Genomic DNA, 16,784 nt, shown 5'->3' with positions numbered 1-16,784 from the left:
ATCCAAAGCATATGGTCGTGGGAGGAGCCAGCATTTGTAGTGCATTGGTTCCCCTCACATGCCAGGACACCAACTTCACAATTGATCCCAGTTACATAGCTCCCTTACCTTGTGTGCTGAGCCCCCCAAATCCCCCCCAAAACCCAGTACCCACAACTGTACACCACTACCATAGCCCTTAGGGATGAAGGGGAGCACCTACATGTGGATACAGTGGGTTTTGGGGAGGTTTTGGAGGGCTCCCATTTACCACCACAAGTGTAATAGGTAGGGGGAATGGGCCTGGGTCTGCCTGCCTGAAGTGCACTGCAGTACCCACTAAAACTACTCCAGGGACCTGCATAGTGCTGTGATGGAGCTGGGTATGACATTTGAGGCTGGCATAGAGGCTGGCAAAAAAAATGTTTTATTTTTTTCTTTTGGGTGGGAGGGGGGTTGGTGACCACTGGGGGAGTAGGGGAGGTTATCCCCAATTCACTCCAGTGGTCATCTGGTCAGTTCGGGCACCTTTTCAAGGCTTGGTTGTAAACAAAAAGGGACCAAGTAAAGTTGGCCAAATGCTCGTCAAAGCCGCCCTTCTTTTTTCCATTATTGGCTGAGGATGACCATCTCTTAACCACGCCCATCCCGCCTTCGGTACACTGCCGACACGCTCCCTTGAACTTTCGCTGGCTGTGCGACGAAAGCAGTTGAAGCTGGCCAAAATCGGTTTTCGATTATACCGATTTGGCCGGCTTTAGGAGAAGGCCGGCCATCTCCTGATTGTGTCAGAAGATGGCCAGCCTTCTTGTTCGAAAATAAGCAGGATAGTCTATTTTCCATAAGCTCCAACTTAGGATGTATAGCCCTCTATTACTTTGGAGCTAATTGATTGTATAGAATTACACTTATTCCACAGGATTTCAGTTTTCCTGTCTTTTCCTTCATAGACTCTAGCCACATAGGTTTTAATTTCTCCTTTAGAATGTTCCACACAACTCATACTGTTTACAATTCTCATCAAGGTAATTATCACTTGCCAAATTGAGTCCAAAATCATAGCCTATGGCTTCACCATCAAAGTTGGTCCTTTGGCCACTGAGGGTACAGCTAGTACCTCTTCCTGACACACACCAAAGGGACCAGCAGAGTTTAGTCCAAAAGCCACAAAGCTTTCAGCTGTGCTCCTTTACTTTAATCCTCTGTAATTTTTCATTAGTGATCTATGTTACACTAACATCATGTTTGGATTACTGTAATCTATATTTAGGGATACTAGAGAAAGGTTGCTGAGATTGCAGCTTGTCCAAAACTCTGCTGCATGGTTTTTGATAACCAATAGCTGAAGAAATCAGATCTCCCCAGTCCTGGCCAGTTTTACATTCTCTGAGGTTATGATTCGGTTTAAGTCTCTGTCATTTGCTTTTAAGATCTCACATGATTTGAGCCCAAAATGTTTAGGGCAAAAATTAAGGCCTTGAATTCCACTTTGGCCTTTGTGTTCACAAGATATAAATGTACTGGAGCTAATTACAACTAGATAAATGTTGCTGGTGATTTTTAAACCAGTGGTTTTCTTTGACTGTTCCAGGACTTTAGAACAAATTGGCTTTGGAGATTTGACTATTTTAAATGATTTTGACAATGTCTGTTGTTTCTCTGTGTTGTTTTAAAGTGGTTGATCTGTGAAGGTATTGCAGTTGTTGGTGATCTGTCTGTGGTGTAAATATAATATGAGCCCTTCAGAGCAAAAGCAGGCTATGTTCACATATTGCATTATTTCAGCTATGCACGGATTCATAGTTGGCTGAAAGACTTAGAATTAAAATCAGGCTATGTCCCTACCTAACCAAATTTTGCCATCTGGTGAGTGACGTTTTATGTACTTGCTACTTTCTTCATTGTCTTTGGAACAAAATTGGGCCATACCAATGTGTTGTAAGGTTTACAGAGCTCAGATACAATATCCCCCATATTCTACTGTATATATGATGCCCAAAGTTGAGCATCAAACTTTGGGTGTGCATTCTGAGATGTGTGCGCAAATAAATTAGATAATAAGCTCTGAACCATCAGTGATTGAGTGCTAACAACCAATTGTTGATGTTAATTGGCACCCATTGAAATTTGTATGTGCATCTGGATGTACACTATTATATAAGACACAGCACCTAACTCCCATGGCACATATCTCAAAAGGGGGTATGGCCATGGGCATGTCAGAAGCATTCCGAAAAGTTGCATAGAGAATTACAGTATACTGCCTAACCATGCCTAACTTGGATGCCAACATTTATAACAGGTTTCGGAATGCAGTAGCCTGGTGCCCAAAAGTTAAGGATGGGATTTGCACTAAATGCTATTCTATATAAGGTGCATGCCAAATATAGAATAACACTTAGCCCATAATTTTTTCAGCACCTAAGTTTCAATGCTATTTATTGAATTCTCTAGCATGTGTGTAGATTACTGACAGATTAAAGCCTATTCAGGCACTGCATGTTCTTGTACTAAAATTTGGTGATAAGTTGACTGTTTAAAATATTCTTGATTTTTCTAAAAGTGAATAAAATTCTGGTTAAAAATGCAAAGAGTGGGCATGGTCAGCTTTTGCTCTGAAGCACTCATATTGTCACATGATTACTGTGCAACCTTGTGAGTCACTTTGTTTCAGAAAGATAGTTATATCATTACAATCCTTGACTACTTTTGATATTGAATATAATCAGCATGTCATATATTTCAAAAGTGCAGGTTTTAGAAGCAAATTGTTCAGGAAAAAAGAATCTGGATCACTTCTAGCATTAGAAAATTCATATTGTCCTAACATATGGGTTATATGTAGATGCTATTTTGTAGATGAGTTGAGTTTTTGAGACCACATATTTCCCCACTTTAAGGGCCATTTTATTAAAGTACATTAAGCAATGAGAGTCCTTTTAGTAAGCTGCGGTAAAAAGTGTCCTGTGGCAGTGTAAGCACAGGTATTAGATGCACCAGGCCAGTTTTTAGCGCATCTGCAAAAAAAGGGATTTTTAAAATGTGACGGAAAAAGGCCATGTGGTAAAACTGAAATCAGCATGCATCTAAAACTGGATTGATCCCTCAATGTCACCATTGATCTAGCAGAAAGGATTCATGAGCTACAATGTGCAGTGACCAGTCAGCACATGCCAACTGCTGACTACTGCTGGAAATGGCGCATGTGGAAGGAATAAATAAATAAATCATCCAGGCATTATGGGCGTGTGCCAAATCGAATTATCACCAAGGGGATGTTCTGGCCTTGTGGAAGTCTCATTTGGGCATGTGTTCCATGTGTAAAGGAGCCTATCACAGCTTAGTAAATAAGACACTAAATTCAATAAATGGTGCCTAAAAATTAGTGCCAAAAAAAAGCGCTATTCTCTAAACGGCACTCAAAGTTAGACACCATTTACAGAATAGGGCTTAGTGCTGAGAACTGTGTCTACTTTTAGGTGTGACCATTTATACCAATGAACCCTGGTGTAAATCCTCGTGCCTAAATTAGCTGTGAATCCCCCAAATTCTATAAAATATGCAAAATGAAAGGAATGTCCCTGATCCACATGACCTTCCCATGGCTTTACCTGATTTTTTGACCCACGTGTAAATTTTACATGTGGATCCCAGGCCTAAATTTAGGTGCATAAGTTTTAATTAAAGCTAATTACCGCCAATAATTGCTTGTTAAAAATTCCAGTCATTAGTACTAATAGGCTCATTATTCAATCAAATTATACATGCAATTTTAAGCACTTTTATAGAATTCACACACTTAACAAGTGGATAATGCTCAGAAACAGGTTACTATACATCTTGAATTAACAGATATTGTGGTATTTTGCCTATTACCATGTATTAAACCACATAGTACTGAATTTTTCAGAATATTTATGTCAGGGGAAGTGGCATGAGTGCAGAGTGAAGCACTTGCCAGCTTCACTTACTTTGTGCTAACTAGCTAATGCAGAGTTAAGACAAGAGTGCTTAGTGCCTCCTAAACAGGAGATGGTAAGTGGTCCCTCATTAAATCTCAGCAAGTATTAAATGTCAATGAGAATATTAATAAATGAACTGCAAGAAAAAAATACTGGATTTGCCCTTTCTGGATGCAGCTTTAGTTTTGGGCTTGCTGCATGTTAAAAATTATGGTTTAAAATACATTAAGCCTGGGGTCCATTAATATGACTCGTAAATTTTCAATGTGCACATAGCATTATAAGTAGAAACCGAAGCTGAAATGGAAACTAACAGCTACAGCATGACATGATATGGCATGGCATGGCATGCCTTGTCCCTGAACAAGAGTATTCCCTCTCCTAGACCAATCTCCTTCACCTGTAGACCCTCCCCCAGGGCCTACTTACAAGCTTTGGAGGTTTAGTGCTGTAGTCAGGGCAGGAGTGATCCCCAGTTGCTTTTGCCCATGCTGGCTTCAATCTCCAAAATGGCTGCTGCGACTCTAACAGTAGTCCTGCAAGACTGCCACTGAGTCACAGCAGCCATTTTGACAGTAGAGACAGCATAGGTAGGAGCAACTGGGAATCACTCCTGCCCCTATGCCACTAGGCCAGTATGGCTTGTTAGTTAGGAGGGATACCTTTGATTGATGGGGGGGGGGGGGGGCAGAAGGGGGATGGAAGGTTGCTACTTGTGGGGGGGGGGCACAGCTTGTTCTTATTCTGGAGGGGTGGGGCTATGTGGACACAGCACAAAGTTTCCTTTCAGCCAAAAACCTGGCATTTTCAGCCAAACCTGGAAATGAGAATGAAATTCAGATAGCCTCTAAATGAAACAATTCTGCTTTATTTTTTCTACTCCCAAACCATTTAAAGTCATTTAGAGCATCCTTGCTACCTGCTGTCTAAAACTAATCAAACATTTGACCTAGCAGAAATACTATCATGCACCCAGAAAACAGGCTCACCTCATGATAAGTGTTCGTCTCGAATTTTCCACTGGTATCTTGTTTGCTCCAATCTTGTTGTGCACTGGGATCAGCAAATATGATGCCATCCAACATTTCAGCATTTGGTTCTAGGAAAGTGTACTCATTCTTCCCAGACTCAGTTGCAGTGCACAGTTGGTAAGTATAAGGTAAAGTCCCCTCACTGTACTGTGTAACAAATCTGGGATCAGCTTGGGAATAAATATCGGAACTGAGAAATTCAAGGCCCGTTGACTTCCTAGAACTTAGACATTTTTAATTAGCAGTAGCAAAATAGTCACAAGAAACAAAAACGAGATCAAAGCTAGAGACATTACTAAATAAAAATTCAATTCAGAGGGACTTTCCAAGTCTCTAGATTGGTTGCTTAATTCTGGACGAACCCCTTGGATGTTTTCAGCAAATATCATGTTCACAGTAACTGTTGTTGACAGAGGTGGTTTTCCATTATCATGGACCAAGATGACTAGTTTTTGCTTCACCGCGTCTCTGTCCTATAAACGAACGAGAAGTCCTTATCTCTCCAGAGTGGACACCGATACTAACAGAGCTGGTTCTGTAGCCTGGAGCAACTGATAGGAGAGCCAAGCATTGTGACCAGAATCAGCATCCACAGCCACCACTTTAGTAACTAGAGAACCTTTCTCTGTCGAAGGAGAAACCATCTCAAATAAGGCCGAACCATCTGATCCAACTGAAGGGTATAGGATTTTAGGTGCATTATCATTACGATCCATAATAAACACTTTCACGGTCGAATTACTGTAGAGAGACGGGGATCACTATCTTGAGGCCTCTACCTGGAACTGAAATTCCCGGAATTGTTCATAGTCGAAAGAGCGCTGAGCATAAATGATCCCAGTCTGTGAGTTTGATGGAGACGTAGGAGGACACTGGCAATTTTTCAATGTTACTATTTACTATGGAGTAAGTGATCCTAGAGTTCTGGTCAAAAATCGGATCTGATGCGTTTACAATGAAAATAGAAGCGCCTGACAAATTATTTTCTGAAACATAAACCGTGTAAGACATTGCTCAAAAATGGGAGCGTTATCGTTGATATCTGTAATCTTTATTGGAAGTGTTTAGCTGGTGGAAAGAGGAGGATAACCTTTGTCTGTTGCTATAATTGTAAATTATATTCCGATATTTGTTCTCTATCTAGGGCACTGTCAGTTATAATCTTGTAATAGTTACTCGAAGATGATGTTAATTTGACAGGAAAACCATCTTGGATATGGCAGACGACCTCTCCATTTTCTCCGTAATCTAGGTCATCCACTTTGATCAACGCAATCACCGTTCCAGGAGGAGAAATCTTCAGGAAATTGTGGTGGAAAGGGATGTAAGTGTGATCTCAGGTGCATTATCATTCTCATCAAGAACCTCAATGATCACAGTACAGTGGGATGCCAGACCACCTCCATCCTTTGCTTCCACATCTACTTGGAATTGCCTTTCTTTCTTCAAATCTATGTGCCCGATGATCACCATTTCCCCACTTTTAGAATCCAGGCTGAATATTTGACTAGCAAAGTCTGGCATATTTTTGAAAGAATAAGTAATTTGTGCATTTGATCCTTCATCGAGGTCGTTGGCGTTTAATTGCAATACTGTGAAGCCTATTGGCACATTTTCTTTTAAGGTTGTTGTGTAGATATTTTGAATAAATAAAGGAAAATTATCGTTTACGGTCAGTAACTTTAATATTAACCTGAGCAGTGCCTGTTCTGATTGGATCTCCCCCATCAGATGCAGTGAGAAGAAAATTAAAAATACTTTGTTTCTCCCTATCCAGAGGTTTTCTCCAGTACCAATTCTGCGTATCTTTTCCCATCACTACTCTCTTTCTCTTCCAGGATAAAAAACGGATTGGGACTCAGCTGATAATTCTGTAGCGAATTCGTTCCAATATCAGGATCGCGTGCATTTCCTAGAGAGAATCGCGCACCTGGTGAAATAGACTAAATTATTTCTAATTCAATATGATTGTTAAAGAAACTGGGCGGATTGTCGTTAATATCCAGGATCATTACTTTGATGTGAAAAACATTCAATGGATTTTCAACGATTGTTTCAATGTTTAGAGACAACTAATAGATTCTCCACACAGTTCCTCCCTATCTATTCTGTCATTTACGTACAAATGCCCATTTCTTCTGAATTACACTAAAATATCGCTTTTTGGCACTTGAAGCCAATGCGGAGCTTCCGACTGGAAAGTCTTGTAAATTCAGATTGAGGGTCCTTTGCGAGATTTCCCACAAGTGAACCAGTTTCCATTTCTTCAGGAATGGAATAATGAATCTGCCCAACAACTCCCTGACTGAGCCAAAATAGAAAGGAAAAGAGTACTTGCCGTCTGACTCACATGCAGGCTCTTGGTGTTTTGTGAGCAGCTCTGCCATATTCGGATGGTAGATTTCCAGCCGTCTCAGCTAAATCAGCAGTTGAAATATTCTCAGATAGAGGAAGTCATGATTTAAAATAGAAATTAAAATCGATGCTTTTCCTTTGCTTAAAATAAGTGCGTGAAGATCTCTGCCTCTTTTCTGAACAACGCCAGAACTAGAAAATGCACAGGAGGAGGTTCCAGTGGATCTCCAGCGGCTGCTCTCGTCCGAATTGGTCAACCGCGGCACACTGAGTCTCAACAGGGAATTACAACAATGCGATGTCTTCAAGATACTTCTATTCATCACCCATATAAATAATTGAAAAAAATGAAAATACCAGCCAGTTTCAATCACAGAGGTATCCAGAATCTTGCTTATATCCAACAGTATTTCAGACGAATAGCAAGGATCATAATGGCACAATATGTTCCCATACTGATGTTCAGCTGATCCAAATGTTATTTTTAGGAGTAGTAACAGGCTTTACATATTTTGTCAATTTTACAAGACATTACTTGCTGCAATGTTTCAGACTGCATATATCCTATCCTACAAAAGGAAAATGAGATAGGGTGCATCATAGTAACCTTTATTGTTTACTTATAGAATTTGATTATTTTTAGATAACTGAAACATCAAATAAGAAACTCTAAAATACTAAACATAATGTCCCAAAGCACCTGGTTAATTCCAGTTTGTTAAAAAAAGGTACATCAAATTAGTTATTACTGTATTTGTGTATTATGGTATTAGCTGTTGCGTGGTATGCAATCAGGAATTATACCACTGAGTAATATCCACACATATGATTTCAACTATGGATTTATATATAACCAGCAATAGTATTCAAACTGCAGGACAAGGTCAATGCTGTAACACCATTTGTGAGAGATTTGTAGGAGAGAGGGCCTGACATTTGGATTAAGGTTTCATAAAATCTTACTTCTGTAAATAACAGTGAACTATGCACTAAAATAGAAATCCTTTTAAAGAATTATTAGCATAATGCTATAAAATTTAGAATATAAACCCTCCAGGAACAGGGAAATGCTTAACATTCCTGAATGTAAATGCAATGCAGCTCATATTCATCTATATTACCAACAAATAACCACAGGTTATGGACTCAGATAAAGAAAACAGTCCTCACCCATTAGACAGGGAGAGTAGAGCTTTTACTGTTGTTTCAATACATCCATTTTGTTGTGATTTTCAAATCTTGAAAAACTAGTCAGCATTAGGTCACTCTTTCTTCATCATGATAAGACAACACAACAAGCTTACTCTTTCCACTTGCAAAAATGACAACTGATCTCCAACAGTGAAATCATATTATTGAGATCTTTGTCACTAACCAGCGGATCTGGGACTGGTTTACCGTTGGCTATCAGATCCCTTAATCTCTCTCCTCTTATCATCTTTCCCCTCCCCTTCAACTATCCCCTTATACATCATTGTGATCTTGGGCAAGTCACTTACCCTCCATTGCCTCAAGTACAAAAATAGATAATGAGCCCTGCAGGGACAGAGAAATACCCAGTGTATCTGAATGTAATTCACTTTGAGCTACTACTGAAAAAGGTGTGAGCAAAATCTAAAACATACAAATAAATAATACATTAATAATCATGGTAAATAACTTGAACAGTATACCAGCTGGAAGCATAAGTAGGCCATAGGTTTGTTTATTAATTTATAAAGTCAACTAATTCAAAGCAGTTACACACCCTGAGATAGTTTGTTATGGCACCAAACCATAACCCCCTCCACTCCAAAACTACTTGCCTTGACAGCTAAATAACCATTCTATCCAGTGCTCCATCTATGACAATCTTCAATCCTCCAGCCCCACCTTGATAGCTAGGGCCTTGGAGCAGGCATGAACCTCCATGCCACTGCACCATAGCAAGGACCCACCATGACAATCAAGTCTTGATCCCTGTTTCATGTTTGGCTCATCATCCATGAGCCACAACCCATGTAGCTTGGGTGTCCCCTAGCTGTGACAACCTATAAAATCAAAGAAATTGTTTAAATAAAAAAAGATACTCCCCAGCAAAACTATCCTGAAAGATCAACACCTATGGGAGAGTAAACCACCTCCACTAGCAGGAAGAGCCTGAACCCTAGAGAGGCTTAATTTCAAATAACTTCTGGCAACTTGCCTAACTTCTTGGGAACTATCAAATGGGGGCCAGTGAGAGGCCAGTGGGACTGCTGCTTCATTTGAACCAGGCAATACTGCTGCAGGTTAGCACATAAGCCTCATCTGCCACCCCATTATCCCTCACTCTTCAGAAGCTTCCACCCCACCCCCCCTCCCCAGCACCCAGTCACCAGGTAAATGGCCCATTCCCTGATTAATGCAGCTCATCAAGACCAGCTCTCAGGTTAGTCTCTTCCTAAACTGCTGTTTATCTTGTCTCTACATCTGGCCTTTTTGCAGGTGGAAATCTTGGAATTACTCTTCCTCATTAGACTAAACTGCAGGAGATCTTAGATCAATTGTGCCAACATAATTTTAATTATAAAACATGTTCATTTCTTGTAAGTTGACTGTATGTTCATAAACCTTGACAAAATGCACAATACATCTTTAAAATGTTTTTTTTTAAATGTCACTCACCTGAAACAGGTTTTTGTCTTCATTACCAATATGTAATTCTTCTGTAATTAAGAGCGATGCTTGTTTCTCAGATATTTGATTAACAGCAAGGGTATTTTGAATGACTTGAACTAGGATATGTAAACTGGCTCTTTCCAGAATCTGTGGTTAAACCAAGGTCTTGAGAATATGTTTGAAGAAATGCTCTGACACCATTTACACCTACATACTGAGAAGTGGGAACAGCACTGAATTAACGCTGGAAGACTCCAAAAGCTGAGATTCTTTCCATTTATGCAGCTTGATGGCTAATAATACTATTATGAAAATAAAAAAGAGACAAGATATGATAGCAACAGAGATTACCAAATACAGTGAGAGGTTGGACTCATTGTCTGTGGGTTGAAGAAAGGCTGCTCAGATCGGAAAGGAACGTCCTGAATGCTCTCTGTCACCATGATAGTCACAGTAACTGTGGCAGACAGGGGAGGTTGACCGTTGTCCCTCACTAAAACCACCAGAGTTTGCTTGACTGAGTGTTTGTCTAAAAAAGAACGGGCTGTTCTGATTTCTCAGTATGAAGACCAACTGTAAATAGCCCTGGCTCCGTAGATGTGACTGGAAGATAAGAGAGCCAAGCATTTTGTCCTGAATCCGCATCAACAGCTATCACTTTAGTTACCAAATAGCCTGGATCACATGAACGAGGTGCCAACTCTACACCTGTGGAACCGTCGGTGGGAAATGTAGGGCTATAAGATTTCAGGTGAATTGTCATTTTCATCTACAATAAATATTCTTAAGGGTGGCATTACTTCTGAGAGATGGAGAACCTCCGTCTTCAGCCTTCACCTGGATTTGAAAATCTCCTGAACTGCTCATAATCAAATGAGCGAACTGTATAGATTACTCCTGTCTCGGAGTTAACAGATACATAAGAAGATAGAGGGGTTTTCGTTGAGTTCACCATCAATTACAGAATAGGTAATTCAGAATTCTGACCCGAATCCATATCTGTTGCTTTATAGAATAGACAGAAGTTCCAGCAGGCACATTTTCCATTATATAAAGTGTGTAAGATGATTGATCAAAGATAGGCGGATTATCATTTTTATCGTAAATCAACAGTACAACATTTATGGTTGTAGAGAGAGGGGATGTTCCTTTGTCTGTAGCGTTTATAGTTATGTATATTCCGAAACTTGCTCCCTGTCTAGATTTCTGTTAGTTACTAAACTGAAATAATTGCTCGATGACTTCTTTAGCTGAAATGGTAAATTTCCCGCGATGGAGCATGTTACACGCCCATTTTTCACCAGAATCTCGGTCTTGCACGTTTAAAAGAGCCACGACTGTCCCAGGAGGACTGTCCTCTGCTATCGGACTAAAGAGGGATGTGACGGTAAGTTCTGGAACATTATCATTTAAATTGATAACCTGGAGTAAAAACTTTGCATCTGGCTGACAGACCTCCACCATCATTGCCTGAACTTCTATTTCATATGCTTCAGACTCCTCGAAGTCCAAACTTCCTACAACTGATACTGCTCCGGTTTTAGGGTTCAGTTGAAATATTTGAGATGCTTCATCTGTCATTTTTCTAAATAAATAAGTTATTTCTGAATTTATTCCCTCATCCTTGTCAGTAGCGTTCAATGTAACCACCACAGTACCTATGGGCACGTGTTTCCAAAACATCAACCTTATATACAGATTGATTAAAAACAGGAGCATTGTCATTTGCATCCAGAACAATGACGTGAATTTGTGCAGTGCCAGATCTTACGGGATCCCCTCCATCAATGGCTGTCAGGATAAGATGGTGATCAGCCTGTTCCTCCCGGTCCAGAGGTTTCTGAAGAACTAGTTCTGCATATTTCACTCCACCTACTCCAATTTGTACATCCAAAGTAAAGTATTTACTCTTGCTGAGTTGATAGCTCTGGAGAGAGTTATTTTCCACATCTGGATCTTGCGCGTCCAGTAGGAGATACCGAGCTCCAGGCATAGTCGATTCACTGATTTGAACTCTATATCTTCATTACGGAACGTTGGTGAATTATCGTTTATATCTTGAATCATAATTTCAACTGCATAAATTCTCGCCGTAGAATCCATAATAATATCTACATTTAACAGGCACTGACTAGCTTTCTTACAAATCGCTTCTCTGTCGATCTTCTCGTTTACTAAACGTATCCGGTTTTTAAATCGAGAGCAAAATATTGTGTCCTACCTCTGGAAATAATGCGGGCTGCAAGATTTGATAGCTCCTTTGTAGTCAGACTCAGATCCTTTCCAATATTCCCCACGAAAGAACCTTTCTGCATCTCTTCGGGAATAGAATAACGGATCTGCCCTAAAACCACTTTATAAGCCACTATTATAAGAAGGAAATTATCACCAGACCTTTGGGATCCCAGTTTCTTCCTGTTGCTGCCATTACGATTTGGTTTTGGCCGTCGCGTCGTTGCTCAGAACCAGTTCAAATTTTGGACGTTTTCGGTTTAAGAATTTGATACTCCAATAATTGATTCCGATGAGCATTAAATTCAGTTCTGACCTGGTCCGATAGGATTATGATTCCCTTCTGTGTCCAGACCCTGCGTCTGAATCTTATCTTCAGTGTTTGGTAATGTATTCAGTGAAAGAAATCAGTGCTATTTGTTGAATCTCTAGATGCATTTCTCTACCGATTGGTGAACAGCGACGCTCAGAGTCTGAAACAATAACTGCAGCAGCACAGATAAAAATTATCAGTGATTAAGCGAAATTACAGTTTTGAGCATTTCCCGTCTCTTTTTATTTATTGTATCTTAAGGAATTTGCCTAAAGAGTAGAGGACTTATACAGCTACAAGTAGAGTCACACGTGTATCAGTTAGTACTCAAAGTTGGAACAGGTAATCTAAACTGCTTAACAAAACAGATCCCCTCTTCAAAAATAGATAGAAAAATAAATCATAGTTTTCCGTCAAAATATTGCTAATATAAACTTCCTAAGAATTCGATACGAAAGTCTCTAAAGAACTTCAATAGAGTGGCTTAATGACACAAACTAAAGATTTGCAAGTAAAACCGAGACTACCCAGTGCTCATCCTAAAGGCTCACCAGCACTTGGGTGGGCACAGTGTAATAAAATTGTTAAGGCAACATAATTTTTTCTTATAATCATTACATGTCCAGAAACTAATTTGTAAACCAAACATTACGCAAAAGTCCAACTTGTGAAATTACTTATTTATCTAATGGTTATGAGAATTTGAATTACAATTGTTGCCATAGTCCATATTCATGCAAAGCCTATCAACTAATTTATAATATAAAAAATACACTTATTTGATACAAATCTAAAAATAAAACATCATATATCATTTATCACATTATCCATTTTATTTGGATAGATGCTGGCTTTGCATGCCAACAGTTGTACAGGTTCTGCAACTTCTACTGATGACTTATTTTCTGCTGATTTTAACATTTGTACTTTTCTTTTTTTGCACATGATGCATATTATGAAAGATTACAGTAATTCATAGAGGCAAGACTGTACCCTGCAGGGAGCAATGGTTCAACCCAAACAGTGGTGAAATGACTGCATTGTGCTTCCAAGAAGGCATGCTTGTGTGTTATATTTTTTTCAGAATAAGTCATATCTTTTTGATCCCAGACAACTGATAGATTTTCTTGTATCTAGAGGAAAGGAAAGGATCCAAGTATCTGTTCCAGAATCCACTGAGTTTGTTTAGAATTAGCAGGGAGTAGGTTGCATCTTGATGATAATATTTCCTTTAGTTTTGAAAGTGTAATCTTGGATCACTTATTGTAGTCAAATGGTATAAATATTTGATTTTGAGGGGTATAATCAAACGTGGCCGGCTATCTATAAGGGCGGCTATCACTAATGACGGTCCCATTAAGCGGTGTACCCCGACCGTATTATCGAACAAGATGGTCGGCCATCTTTCGTTTCGATAATACAGTTGGGGCCGGATGGTACCTGAAAAATCCAATGTGAAAAATAATACACCTAGCTGTATTCTCTAAGGTATGCCTAAATTTTATGGAATAAGCTTAACTTTCTGCATGGTATATAGAATACGCTGAGTGCCTCGCCATGTGACCAAATTGGTCACATCCATTTAGGCCATGTTTTACTTGGTGTAAATCCTGATGCCTACATTGGGCATAGAGTGGGTATACTCTATAATAATGCCCAGATTGTAGAAATGTCCATGCCCCACCCATGACCATGCCCTTTTTCAACTATGCAACTTAGAATTATAGTGCACCACATTAAAGAATACACTTAGCAAGTTTTGCACTTATCTCAATTAATGCCAATCAGTGATTATAATTGCTTGTTATCCAATTAACAGAGTTGATTAGCTAGTTAAACAATTAAATATGTGCGTTATTATAGAATATGCTTTGATTTCCATGCAGAAATCAAGATGCGATGTATAGAATCCTGGGGTAAGTACATAAACGACGCCTAACTTATACAATGACAATTACACCAGCTTAAAGAAAGTGTAAACGCCAGCACTTAAGTTAGCAACTCATGAGTCTATTCTGTAGCTATGTGCATAAACTCTGGGAAGGCCCTGGAATGCCCTCTGAAATGCCCCTGTCTATGCTACCTTGAAATTACATGCTTTAAGAGTTCCACACACAATATACAGAATACGATGGGGCTCATTTTCAAAGCATTTAGACTTAGAAAGTTTCATATGAATCTATGCAATGCTGTAAGTCTTACATATGCCTCCACGTGTGCATAACTCCCAATTAATGCTAATAATTGGTTGTTAGAAGTGAATTATTTTTGCTGATTGGCTCATTAATCAATTAACCTGTTGTATTAATTTACTACTTTGTAGCTTCATCGCATGACCCCTAGTCCTAGTATTTTTAGAAAGAGCAAACAAACAATTCACGTCCACCTGTTCCACTCCACTCAATATTTTATAGACCTCTATCATATCTCCCCTCAGCCATCTTTTCTCCAAGCTGAAAAGCCCTAGTCGCTTCAGCCTTTCCTAATAGGGAAGTCATCCCATTCCCTTTATCATTTTCATCGCCCTTCACTGTACCTTTTCTAATTCTACTACATCATTTTTGAGATGTGGTGACCAGAATTGAACACAATATTTGAAATGTGGTCATTATAACTTCCTCACTTTTGTTTTCCATTCCTTTCCTAATAATACCCAACATTCTATTTGCTTTCTTAGCCGCCGCCTCCGCATACTGAGCAGAGGGTTTCAACATATCATCAACAATGACACCGAAATCCTTCTTGGTCAGTGACTCTTAATGTGGAACTTGCATTACATAGCTATAGTTCGGATTCCTCTTTCCCACATGCATCACTTTGCACTTGCTCACATTAAACGTCATTTGTCATTTAGATGCCCAGTCTCCTAGTCTCTTGAGGTCCTCTTGTAATTTTTCACAATCCTCTCATAATTTAACAACTTTTAATAACTTTGTGTCATCAGCAAATTTAATTACCTCACTAATATGTTAAAAAGCAGCAGTCCCAGCACAGACCCTGGGGAACCCCACTATCTACCCTTCTACATTGAGAATACTGACCATTTAAACCTACTCTCTGTTTTCTATCCTTTAACCAGTTCTTAATTCACAATAGGACACTACCTCCTATCCCATGACTCGCCAATTTCTTCTGGAGTCTTTCATGAAGTACCTTGTCAAACATCTTTTGAAAATCCAGATACACAATATCAACCATGGTGTACAATGCACATATGCTCTGGATTAATAACTGAATTGAGACAAAAGGACTCAACACAGTCATCAGGAGTCCTAGTTGAGATGTCTTATATGTTAGTAGATTTAAAAGAAGGTCTACCAAATAGACTATTATAAAAAAAAAAAAACAATCAGAGCTATCATTAGCACAGAGATGCTTCTTCCCAATCTGCAGCATCAAATAAATAATAATAGTCATACATGTTTCCATCTATAATATATGTTAATTTTGAACACAGCCTACACATGATTTGTTCTATGTTCAACCATGATGCTTTGAAACTTATGATTTTTTACATGGAAAATATAATAATCACTGGTGTTTCCACTGGTTACTTATAAACAGCCTTTAGTTTTCTAACTACTGACATGTTTCATTGCATGTAATTATATTTGGGGCTTTGGATTTGGATCCATAGATAAAGGGATGTCTCATTGCATATACCAGGGTACTACTTCATACTAAATTTATAGTAAGAGTTACTTTCCTTAATTGCCTATCCTCTTCTGTGAGTGAGATAATCTGTATTGTTCCTACAGATTTGGAGGTTGCACTGAGATAGATGTAGAGTTATCCATCAGTAAATATACACACTAATGTATAGTTAAGTTGATACCTGTGACAGGCTGCAATCCTGTCAGCACTATATTTTAAATCTTAAGTTCACTTACAGTGCTGTGTCTTTCTGCCAAAAGTGAGACTTCATACTAATTTTCTAGTAAGAGCTACTTTCCCCAATTGTCTGTCCTCTTCTGGGAGTGAGATAATCTGTGTTGTTCCTACAGATTTGGAGGTTGCACTAAGATAGATTTAGAGTTATCCATCTGTATATATACACACTAATGTATAGTTTTTGCAAGCACCTTTCCTGTAAAGACATACATTTATAAATATATACCTTTTAAACTTTTATTCAACCATGATGTTTTGAAACTGTTATGATTTTTTTTTTAGCTTTTATGATTTAAGTATACAAGTTTTCTAACTACTGGCATGTTTCATTGCATGTAAGTACATTTGGGGCTTTGGATTTGGATCCACAGATAAAGGGAT

General features: G+C 39.0%; 1 protein-coding gene and 3 pseudogenes across 1 annotated transcript in view; all 4 read right to left on the bottom strand.

Moving 5' to 3' along the window:
* LOC115476834 overlaps nt 1-16,784 on the bottom strand; it is a 557,863-nt pseudogene that overhangs the window by 226,876 nt on the left and 314,203 nt on the right.
* LOC115476840 overlaps nt 1-16,784 on the bottom strand; it is a 411,909-nt gene that overhangs the window by 268,184 nt on the left and 126,941 nt on the right. The gene's annotated exons all lie outside the window — the stretch shown is intronic.
* On the bottom strand, nt 5,197-9,996 carry LOC115475901 (annotated as a pseudogene).
* On the bottom strand, nt 10,053-13,572 carry LOC115475900 (annotated as a pseudogene).

Source organism: Microcaecilia unicolor, chromosome 8 (genome assembly GCF_901765095.1).
Source record: "Microcaecilia unicolor chromosome 8, aMicUni1.1, whole genome shotgun sequence".
Lineage (NCBI taxonomy): Eukaryota > Metazoa > Chordata > Amphibia > Gymnophiona > Siphonopidae > Microcaecilia > Microcaecilia unicolor.
Note: the sequence above shows the minus strand (reverse complement) of the source record. Positions and strands in the feature narration are given on the sequence as shown.